General features: G+C 45.4%; 1 protein-coding gene across 3 annotated transcripts in view; it reads right to left on the minus strand.

Annotated features, from left to right (window-relative positions):
* POMGNT2 (protein O-linked mannose N-acetylglucosaminyltransferase 2 (beta 1,4-)) overlaps positions 1-10475 on the minus strand; it is a 31750-nt gene extending 21275 nt beyond the window's left edge. Inside the window, exon 1 of one of the 3 annotated variants that reach the window (XM_042043733.1) lies at positions 10378-10475. The gene's annotated coding sequence lies outside the window, so the exon portion shown is untranslated. Of the gene's footprint in view, positions 1-8010; positions 8134-9998; positions 10094-10377 lie in introns of those variants that run through there. The other 2 variants (XM_042043738.1, XM_042043737.1) reach the window with 2 other exon arrangements.
* Between the last annotated feature and the right edge of the window lie 149 nt (positions 10476-10624).

Raw genomic sequence — 10624 nt, forward strand, 5'->3', positions numbered from 1 at the left:
AATACAAAGTAAGAAACGTGGCATGAAAATGAACCAAAGGGGAGGAAAGAAAACAGAGCCAAAAAGAGTACTCCCACTAAAGGACCCAGAAAAAGAACCAGATAGAGAAAAGATCATAGGATCATAGAATCATAGAATACGCTGAGTTGGAAGGGACCCATAAAGATTGAGTCCAACCCCTGGTCCCATGCAGAACATCCTAAGCATCACCATATGACTGAGAGCATTGTCTAAATGCTTCTTGAACTCTGTCAGGCTTGGTGCTGTGACCACTTCCCTGGGGAGCCTCTTCCAGTGTTCAGCCACCCTTTGGGTGAAAAACTTTTCCCTGATATCCAACCTAAACCTTCTCTGACTCAGCGTCAGGCCATTTCCTCAGGTCCTATCACTGGTCACGAGAATGAAGAGATCTGTAGCTGCCCCTCCTCTTCCCCTCCTGAGGATGCTGAACACCACAGTGAGGTCTCCCCTCAGTCTCCCCTTCTCCAGGCTGAGCAAACCAAGTGACCTCAGCCACTCCTCACCAGAGTTCCCCTACAGACTCTTCACCATCCCTGTGGCCCTTGTTTGGACACTCTCTAATGGCTTAATGTCTTCTTTACATTGTGTCACCCAAAACTGCCCCCAGCACTCGAGGTGAGGCCGCCCCAGTGCAGAGCAGAGTGGGACAATCCCCTCCCATGCCTGGCTGGCGATGCTGTGCCTGATGCTCCCCAGGATATTGTTGGCCCTCCTGGCTGAATTGCAAATTATTGAAAATTTATACATATTTTGCTGTTTGCTAGAGAGGAAACTGTGTAATATCCTCAGTCTCTTCTAGTGCTTCCACCCTGCTAGGCAGAGGTGTTGGGGTGCTGTATCACCTGCTACAAACAAGGCGTTCTGCTATGGTTACCAGACACAGGCAGAGTGTGAAAAACGAGGAGAAGTGGAGGGATGCACTGTAAGGTAGCAAACACCAAACCATCAGGGTTTCCATCTACATCAGTGATGCTGTTGAGCCAAGGACAGTAACACAGAACAGCAACACCTGCACTACTCTCAAGACTGCTCTTCCAGGGGACAGGAAAAAGCTCATGTCCTTATCCCACTTCAAGCCACTACAACAAGTGAAACCTCCTTTCACAGAATGAGCTTTGCTTACCCCACACAGCACGGCACCAGGTATATATGCCCAATGGAAGCAACGCTTCTGCTTAGATTTAAGGGTGTGCCTAACTCCTGGCTGGATCAGCACTTTCAACCACACATCCTTGTGGGCCAAGGATTTGCGTTCTTACGCATCTTTAAACTTTCCAGGACGTGTCATTTATCATTCTGACTGTGATAAAGGATGGCAACACCCTGCTCGTTTATCTTGCTCTCAGTACACTGCAGAAAACAAAAATATAGATTTTTTTACAACAAGGTGGAGGACACAGATATCGCTCTCCCTCTTTGATAATTTAACTATAGCATAAAATCATCAGGTTTAAATCAGAAGAAGGGAGAAAACACTTGAAGACGGGAAAAGAAAAAATGTGGGGGAAGCAACATTTACTGCAAAAGAAACAAACAAAAAAATCTGTTTACAGATCACATCTGAAAAAAACATCTCTATTAAATGTGATGTCAGAAGAACTGACAAGGATAAATCCATGTGCAGCTCCAGGTATTTCAGCCTAAACGTGGAAAATACACATTATTTTGAGTTTATGAAGGGCTTAGTATTATCAGTACTATTTACACACACTTTCCTAGTTAATTTTAGACATATTGCAAGATTTTAAACCAACAGACTTGAGTGCTCACTGATTTTAAAAGACAACAGCTCCCTATTTTTTAACATGTTTCTAAATTATATACGGGCTGTGTACTCCTCCAGACAAATGAACTCTGATAAATTACGTTCTGCCTCTAGCCAGGTGCTTCAAGTAATCTCCTCCTTCCCACCTCTTCATCACATGAAATAAAGCTGAAGACTGCACAATGTCAGATCTGTTCAGACGCTGCCTCTACCTAAAACAATACAATCCATGTGCTGAGATCGTCATCACTCTCTATTACCAGAAGCTGAAATGTTTGCTGCAATGGGCTCAGGCAGTCCTGAGAGGGTGCTGACTAGAACACATCCTCCACAGCCAGCCTTATGCCAGACTGCATCACAAGTTTCTCCTGTTGGGATTGCTCTCCCTCCTAAGTGACTTTCTCTTTTATGCCTGGCTACGTTTTGGCTGCACCTGTGGTCTGCAATACATTTGACAAACAGCACAGTGTGCTCCATGACCTGGCTGCTCCCGAGCCACGTGCCTGCAGGAATGCTGCCTGGAGTATTAAGGCCACTGCACCCGCTTGAGCACACACGCCCCATTTTGGACCTGCTTCATTACCCTTTTCTCAGCAAGCTTGCCTAGAGTTAATTTAATGCGTTTAAGGACTGAAGACCAGCTTTGCCACCCTGCAGTGCTATCAAACATGTTACAGGCAGAGAATTTGGCCATATTCCATCTATGGGGTTTCCTTCAAAGTCCACTTCTTCTGAAAATAGCTGAGCTGATGCTTGAGCAGTATGAGAAAAGCGCTCCATCCAACACAGACCACCACCATGGAGAGCTGCTGTGTCTTTACAGTGACCCTTGCACACCCAATTCATCCCCCATGACAGCACACGAGTGGGATCATTTCCAAGTCTCAAATCTCCTTAATATGATACTCTAGGAACAAGAGTGGAGTACACAACAGTAGTCCCTATATTCAGGTTCTACTGGCCAGCCTAATACGATGTCTCTCTCTACTGCTACAGAAGGGCACTCGCAGTCCCCAGACCAGGAAGTAGCATCAGGGAGTCACAGGAGTAACGAGAGGCAAGTAAATGCTTTCCAGCTTCTTCCTCAGCAGGAGTCCCCTGAGCTTGGGGACTGTCATCTTAAGATCCAAATTCCCATGGAAGAAAGCTTTTTCCTTTTCAAGGGGGACTTCCAACTTCATCAACATTTAGGCAGGATGTAACAAGCAGGAGGCCCGGTATACCCAGCACAGCTTTGAGAGAGAAGGGGGGAGTCTTTGTTTAGAGCCACACCCGGACATGCCTTTGCAGCGCAATCCCACCTCTGTCCACAAATGGGCTTCCTCCCAACCCATTCAGAAATACCTGTACTATGCTTTCTACCAGCACTACATAAACTAAAAACCTTTAAAGTTCAAACACAAATCACTTCTTTTCTGATCTGGCCAATTAAAAAATGACAAATTACAACAAGTTGTGAAATTTATCTTGTCACCAGCCTATAATTGCTACCTGGCGCTTCAAATTATGGCAGAAAAAAATGAAGAACAAAACTGAAGTGCTTATGGCTTGTTTGGATTCTGGTTTACAAAGTACACCATTCTCTTCGTCAGTGTGTGAAGAAATGCAATTGCTCTGTGGACCTCTACATCAAAAACATCTACTTTAATTAATTATTTGAGTATTATACCAGCAAGAGAAGAATTACTGTCATTATTTCAGAGCTGCTTATTGCTTATACATGTGATCTGTCTGCAAAGGTTAATACTAATTTGTCAAAAATCTAAGTTCATTTTACTACAGAATTATTATGGTATTAGGATTTAGAATTAGCAGACAGATACTATGATTATTAGGATACCTAATGGTATCCTAATAAATACAAAAATGTTTTGAGATCTTTCCAAAGAGGGACCGGATAAGGATTGAGGAGTAAAGGAGGAAGAAAAGGCTGCAATTTAAGTAGGTGTGAGATTGTCTACAGATGGAGAGCTAAGGATAGAGAAAGACTGAAGAGCCCAATGTCAAAGAAAAAAAAAACCAACAAAACTACAGGTGGACTTCCAAGACCTTCCGAGTAAAAGTACAGTACTTTAGGTGCACTTAGATGCACTTGGTTTAAAGTTCACTCATTCACCTGTCTTAACTAAAAAAGTCACCTATAAATACCAGAAATAAAAGCCCACCAATCAAAAGCAATCAAAGTCACATTTTTAAAGCTAGCTCTGCCCCTCTGTTCTTCCCCCCAGGCTTCCAACTTCCCATCTCAGGGCTGTCAGTAGCTGTCAGCAGATCATATGAGAAATTCATCTGAACATACAACATAACTTGACAGGCAATACATCAGAAAACCTAGATGTGACAACAGCAAATTCCACCAGATGGTCCTGGATCATATCTATCTATTAAAAAAAATTCTGACAGAAAAAAAGTCCTAACCACACATAAGCAGAGCTTCTGAGGAATGAAAAAAAAAAAAAAATCTGGTATATGCACTGTTTCACCCTTTGTCCTAACCATGCCAAAAAAGGAGATACACAACAGCTCCAGCTTGTCCTCAACAGTTTGTCCTGTCATTAGTATCTATATGTATATTTCATCCTCCTCTCCAGAGAAAAGACTTCTAAATAAAGATGCCTCTCCATTAAAGGCAGTATGTGCTACTAATAGTGCTGCTTTTCAATTGAGAAAATTCCATCAATGACTCCAGAGCCTGGTCTTCATTTAGCACCAACCTGGTCTCCAGGAACACCAAACCCATGTGGTTAGCCCTGGCAGTAGCTGCAAACTTGAAGCACATTCAAGACTCCCTGTTTGGCACCCTTCCCATACCCCTGTTGCCCTTGCAAGCAGCAGATTGCTTGGGTTCAGGCTGCCTACAAACCTCATCAGCCTCTGCAGCGACCCTTTCAGGAGAGACCTTGGATTGCCTTCTCCACTGTCAGTCATGCAGGTCAAACACTGACAGTCCAGACCTACCCTCAATCCAGGTAAAACTGCCTTTGATACACATGAAACACAAACCACATTCCAGCAGGCACAACCTGCTCTGGCCTCAGGCCCACATGAAACAGTGCTGTGGCAGGCACAGCGTCAAGACTGGGACACTGCCACCCCCTGAGAGATCAGCACAGTCCCATGGCACAAAACACCAGGTTCAGAAGCAGCTCTATGGCTATTTCACTGAAGCTGTCACTGTTCTTCAGGTGAGCACCAACAGCCTGGCCACAGCAGCAGCTCAGCTGTGACAAAAGTGACAGGCCTACGAAACATAAATCAAACGGGAGTAGGCTGTCACTGCTCAAGTGAGACCTTCGGGGACACCATTCCTTTCTCCTGTTCTGCCCCTGCCTTCAACAGCTGTGTGCAAATGCATGTTTGGCCCTGTGAGAAGTAGTTGTGCGTAACTGCAAAAAACTACCACATATCCTTGTCCTCCCCATTACACACGCTTGGAAGTAAAAGGTATTTAGTCAAATATATATTTAATTGGTAAAGCAAATAGACATGAATCTGAATGCACCAAGGGAAGGAAGACAGTGGAGGATGTGGTGGTGTTATATCATTGTTTAATAGCACAGGATAGTGCTCCAAAGTCCTTTGGAAATCTGACAGCTCTTTTGAATACAAAGCTGTGACTGTGGTAGAAAGCAGATCTACTCCCCCTCAGTGCACAAGCTGCACTCCACAGCTCAGGGCTGAGGAAATCTCTCTTCAGGCCACTGTGGCAAAATCAGTTCCCACCAAGAAACCAGACTGATCCTTTAACTAGGGAGCAGTTCTGTATATTACACCTCCCTTTTTTCCTTCCCCTAATGACAGCTCCTTCCATTACAGACTCTCCTTTGCTGTTAATCAAAGTGCACCCGTTTCCTGAGTGAGAAACACCTGTGTGGGATTCCTCCAGCGCACTGGTGGGGAACTGGGCTCAAGTCCTGTTTCAGGAACTGCACCTGAGTGGACTGGCTCCAGAGCTTAATAATGAAAAGGGCCTTCTTAGCAATGGCTGATGGCTACTCCCTGACTTCTGAAGAAGCAGTTTATTGTCTCCATCCAATCCATTTTACAATTATCACCTCTAGCACAGAGAGAAAGCTACTTTTACATCATGGACCTGAGAACAAAGGGCTTATGAAAAAGCCAATTCTTCCCTCCTCTTCAAACTTTAACAAGGAATATCTGATTTTTCACTCTTTGTCATTTTGACATAAAAGTCAGTGACATTTTCAAGTTTTGTTGTTGTGCACCAGTGGGGTTTCAAATACTGCAGAAGAACATAATTACATTTACAGACACTTGTGACTGGAACTTAAAGGTTGCAACAACTATAATAGTCTCTTAGAGATAAGAAAAATAGGCATTTAGCTCAAAATGTCTGTTCTGATTAAACTGAAAATGGACACCACCTTTTTACTGGAGTGCCTTTTGGCATCTGAAAGTTTTTACTATAAATACTAGACCATGATTTTCCAAACCATTAACTTCCCACAGAGAGAAAAATATACATCTTACTATTTAATTGTTCTCAGCTGAAATACTGTAAAAGAGAAGGCATAACATGTATTTAATAAAATTGATAGAAAGTCACTTCCTCACATTCTGATATTTAATTATATCTCATTAGAAAAGCAAAAAATAGTGCAAATCAAAGTCCATGAATCAGCTGTTTATTTATTTATAGGCACTTATATAGTGCTCGTCACCATAGCAACCAGGAACCTTTTTTCCTTCTTGTTCAAAGGAAAAGTTGTAATTTCAAAAAGTGATCCTTTGATGTCACAGTGCAAATAGGTACTTAGGTCCTGTGCTTTAGGCACTTTAGGCAAGTGCCTGAAGTACATGAACCAAGTCAAAGGTGCAATGAAAGAGACAGAAACAGAGAAAGGAAAAATGAAAGGAAAGGAACCCTGAAACAAGTGGAAAAAAGGGAAAGAGGGAAAGAGTAAAGGACTTTCCTATGAAAATCCACAGTGCACTGTGTCCCACAATTAGCCATAATTGCCCCAGTACTTTTTACCTGTAAAAACAGGTGATGGGTTCATGGAGAACAGTCCAATTAATGAAGACCAATCAACAAGTTCCAAATTTATGCTGAGGGCACTGGTGAATATTCTTAAGCAAGGTTTTCTAAAAGCATAGTAGCTTAAAAATGAGGCTGCAGAGGGCTGTCTCCCTTTTGAGAGCAGAGAAGTCAGACTTTGACTACTACTCTCTTCTGATCCCCCAGCCATTACTAAGTTCCCACAGAATTAACAGACCTTTCTAAAAATGCCATCTGTTCACAAAACATCAAAGAAATGTATAAATTAGAACACTGCTCCTGCATACACCATTACAGAATGAATTACTAGGTATGTCCTGCAATTGCTGTTTCCTCATGATACTGCTGGGAACTACTTTTCAGACCCCCAAAAGAGACTGAAATTGGTTTTACACTATTTCATCTGGTTGCTTCCCACCATTGTATAGATGAAACACATACATGCACAACGCAGTATTTCAGATTCTTTTTAAAGCTAATGAATTTCTAATTGGGACAGAAAGAAAAAATAGAAGATATCTTTGGCCTGTTGTCATTTTGTTATATAAGAGACATTATCATGAAGGTTTCCTCAAGACACCGGTATGTGAAGTTATTATCTTCAACTCTGTATTTAGCTTGATCCTAACTTCTTCATAAGCCAATACTGTCCAAAGCAGTTAAATAAGGAATGTTCACTTGGTCTAAACACATAAATCTTTACTCAAGACTGGTGGTTATTCTGTAGTCCTTTTTTATACTGTATTCTAAATAGGGCAGAAGCTGCCTGTATGACAGCAGGAAAAGTGACAAGTTCCTTATCTGGAAAAGCACCAGAAGGCACTGTTACCAGAGCAGACCAGCTCTTTTAAAGAGGATTGATGAAGTTATTTTTAAAAACACCTAATAACACCATAGAGGAGACTCTGATCTCTGCAAAGGTGAGCCGCACAGCTCGATCCTCCTGGGAGGCAGCTAATGAAACTGAAGCTTGTCATACACAGACTGCATCCAGTAATTGGCTTGGAACACTCGCAGTTGAGACTCCCCCATGCTGAGCTCAATGCCCTGCTCAAAGCTTGTGCCAAACACAGGCGGAGCCGGGCACTGTCTGGCACGACCAGGTGTGAACGGCCCTCTCTCCCCTGCCCATGCCACCAGGCCCAGTCTGCCTACTTGGAAGGCAAAGAAAGAAACCTACTTTCTTCCAGCCCCCCACACCTACCAGGTGGCTTCCAGGACAGGGAGAGACAGCTGTGTAGGGAAGGTGGCAGAGTGGTGGCAAAGGAGGTGGTGTGCTGATGGAGAAGAAGGGAACATGTTCTACCACAGAAGGTGAAGGAAAGGTGCAGGAAGACCTAAAAGGAGATGGAAGGGGGTCCCATGTCATGCCTTCATCCAGCACACCAGAACCACCACCAAATGCTAACCCTCAGTCAGTGCTCTGTGCAAAGTCCCTTAGGGACAGCCAGTGGCTTCCCCAGGAAGGTAGCCAGCAAAACGGGGAGCATCACTCATCTTCCCCAAAATTCCACTGACCCTTCCTAGCCCTCTCTTCCCTGACCTTTGTGGATCCACAGACTCACTCTACCTCTCAGTGTGAGCTACAACACTGAATTCTGCAGCCACCCTGGAACATAAGCTAAGAAAATACCATCCCACAGTGTGAGAAGATTCTTTGTGCTCTTGAAGAAATTTTATCTGTGTAGCTAAGGACCTCTGATCTGGTTCTGGCTCTGTGGTTGAATGCTCTCCTTTGCACCACCTTCTTTTTCATGATTCTTCCTGCCTCCCACGACTTCCTAGAAAAATCCATTCCTTCACAGCCTAGATACACCCTGACTGGAAAAGCCATTTTAAGTAGAAAGTAGTTTCTTCTGCTGAGAAAAGTAATCTCTGATCATTTGATAGTTTTACTTGTGGAAAAGCTCCAAGCCTCTATGTTTTAAAACACCTCCTGTGTTAGAGCACAGGCCAGACACACTAAAAACTCTGGGGAACAGCAACTGAATGTGGGCTGCTGTCACAGGGAACATTTAAACCCTCAGCACTTATGGAACACTTTAAAGCAACGATTTTTAAGAGAAAGGGGGTGAGAAAAAAGGGAGTAAGAATATTCAATTGCCAGATGATTGAAGCAAACCTCAGTAAGTCCACAATGAGATGCAACTCAGGAGATTGGAAGCTTAACTAGAAAGAGATTTTCATACAGTCAATCCATTTTGCACATTGCTTAATAGAGAATGGGCTCTAAGTAATTAGTCCCAAAACATTACCCAGGTACCTAGACTGCATGTTCATGGCACACTTCACAAGTGTTGGAAGCTGAACTCCAGCTCTGATGACAGCTAATTAAAACACAAAAGTGAGACTCCAAGTAAAACTGCCACCTTGCAATCATAAACCGTTCAAAATGCACTCTGGCAGAAAAGCAGACTGCAAGGCAGCTTTCCTGTATCTAGTTCACGCATTTGGTATCTACCACGGTTTTGAAAATGACATTGCAAAATAAACACCCTGTCTTACAGCTGATGTGTTTAGCATAAGTCAGATTTGTTCCGCAGAGAACAAGAGCTCTTCTGGTTCCCAGCTAAGTCAAGGCTTGAGCTAACAAGCCAATCCATCACTTCAAGTGTTTTGAGATCGCTCTTAAAAGGAGACGTTTCTGTTTTATTACCAAAGTCAGCAGTCACCGTTTAAAAGTCAGCATTTGTCAATAGTTACCCAACTATGGCACTGGTGTGAAAACACTGATATGTTCCCTTGGCTTGAGCAGTTGTTCAGATACAGTCCTTATTCTCATCGCCAGAGGAGAGTGTGCCTCTCCAATTTATTTATTTTTCCCAACATGCAGCCTTCATCTTCATAGCCCATTTAAACACCGGGTTAATTGAGGGGGTCTGGAAGGAAGCAAGGGGACCCAGCAGACACCGGTGATCCCGACCTCGGAACATGCATGTGCAATGCATCCAGAGCTGACGCAGCCAAGAGAAACTTTCTCACCATGCTTAGTCAGCACGCAATAATTAAAAAGGTGCAAGATGTGATAAACCCGGCATCCGTATCCATTGGGGCCAAACTCACAAATTCATTGCTAAGCTTTCAAAGCCGAAGACAGGTGTCGGGGGTGGGGGGGGGGGGGGGTGGGGCCAAAAGTCCCAAGGCACTCAGCCATCAAGGAAAACTGTCAGGAGAACATAATTACATCTTTACCTGCCCCAGTAGGCTTTAAACCTGCAGCGCCTTTGACCTCTGGGGAGGTTATTAGAGTTGTAATTGACCAGCTGCCTGTTAGAGCAGGCACCGCTCACCCTCACCGCGGGCTGTCGGGCCGGACCGCTCTCGCTGCCCGGCTCTGCGGAGGTGCCCACGGCCGCGGCGCCAGCCCCGCTCCGGGAGGGTTCCCTGGCTTGTCCGCCTCCTCGCCGTGGGGTCGCCGCCGACAACGAGGGACACGGCCCCGCTCCCCCCGCTTCCCCATCACCTGTTCTCCCTTCGGTCAGGAGGCGGCAGCCGCCGCCAGCCCCCGCAAACCGCCCCCTGCGAGTACCCGGACCGGCCCCCGCCCCGCGGCCGCCCCGCACCGCCTCACCTGCCGCCCGCGGCAGCGACCGCCCCTCGGCCCGGCCCGGCCCGGCCCCGCCGCCCCGGCCACCTCCTCGCTCCCGGTGTCCCCGCCCGCCGCCGGGAGGGGACGGGGCGGGTGGCCCTCGCAGGCGGCGGCCGCGCATGCCCGGTGCGGGCGAAGGGCATTGTGGAAGCTGCAGTTCGCGGGGCCTTCACGGCGGGCGCCCTGCCCGGGTGCTCAGCGCACAGCCTGCCCTCCCTCCTGCCCCCGC

This window comes from Corvus kubaryi, unplaced genomic scaffold (assembly GCF_017639235.1).
Source record: "Corvus kubaryi isolate FWS band 111438036 unplaced genomic scaffold, C.kubaryi_AGA036_p1.0 37398, whole genome shotgun sequence".
In the NCBI taxonomy this organism is placed as follows: Eukaryota; Metazoa; Chordata; class Aves; order Passeriformes; family Corvidae; genus Corvus; species Corvus kubaryi.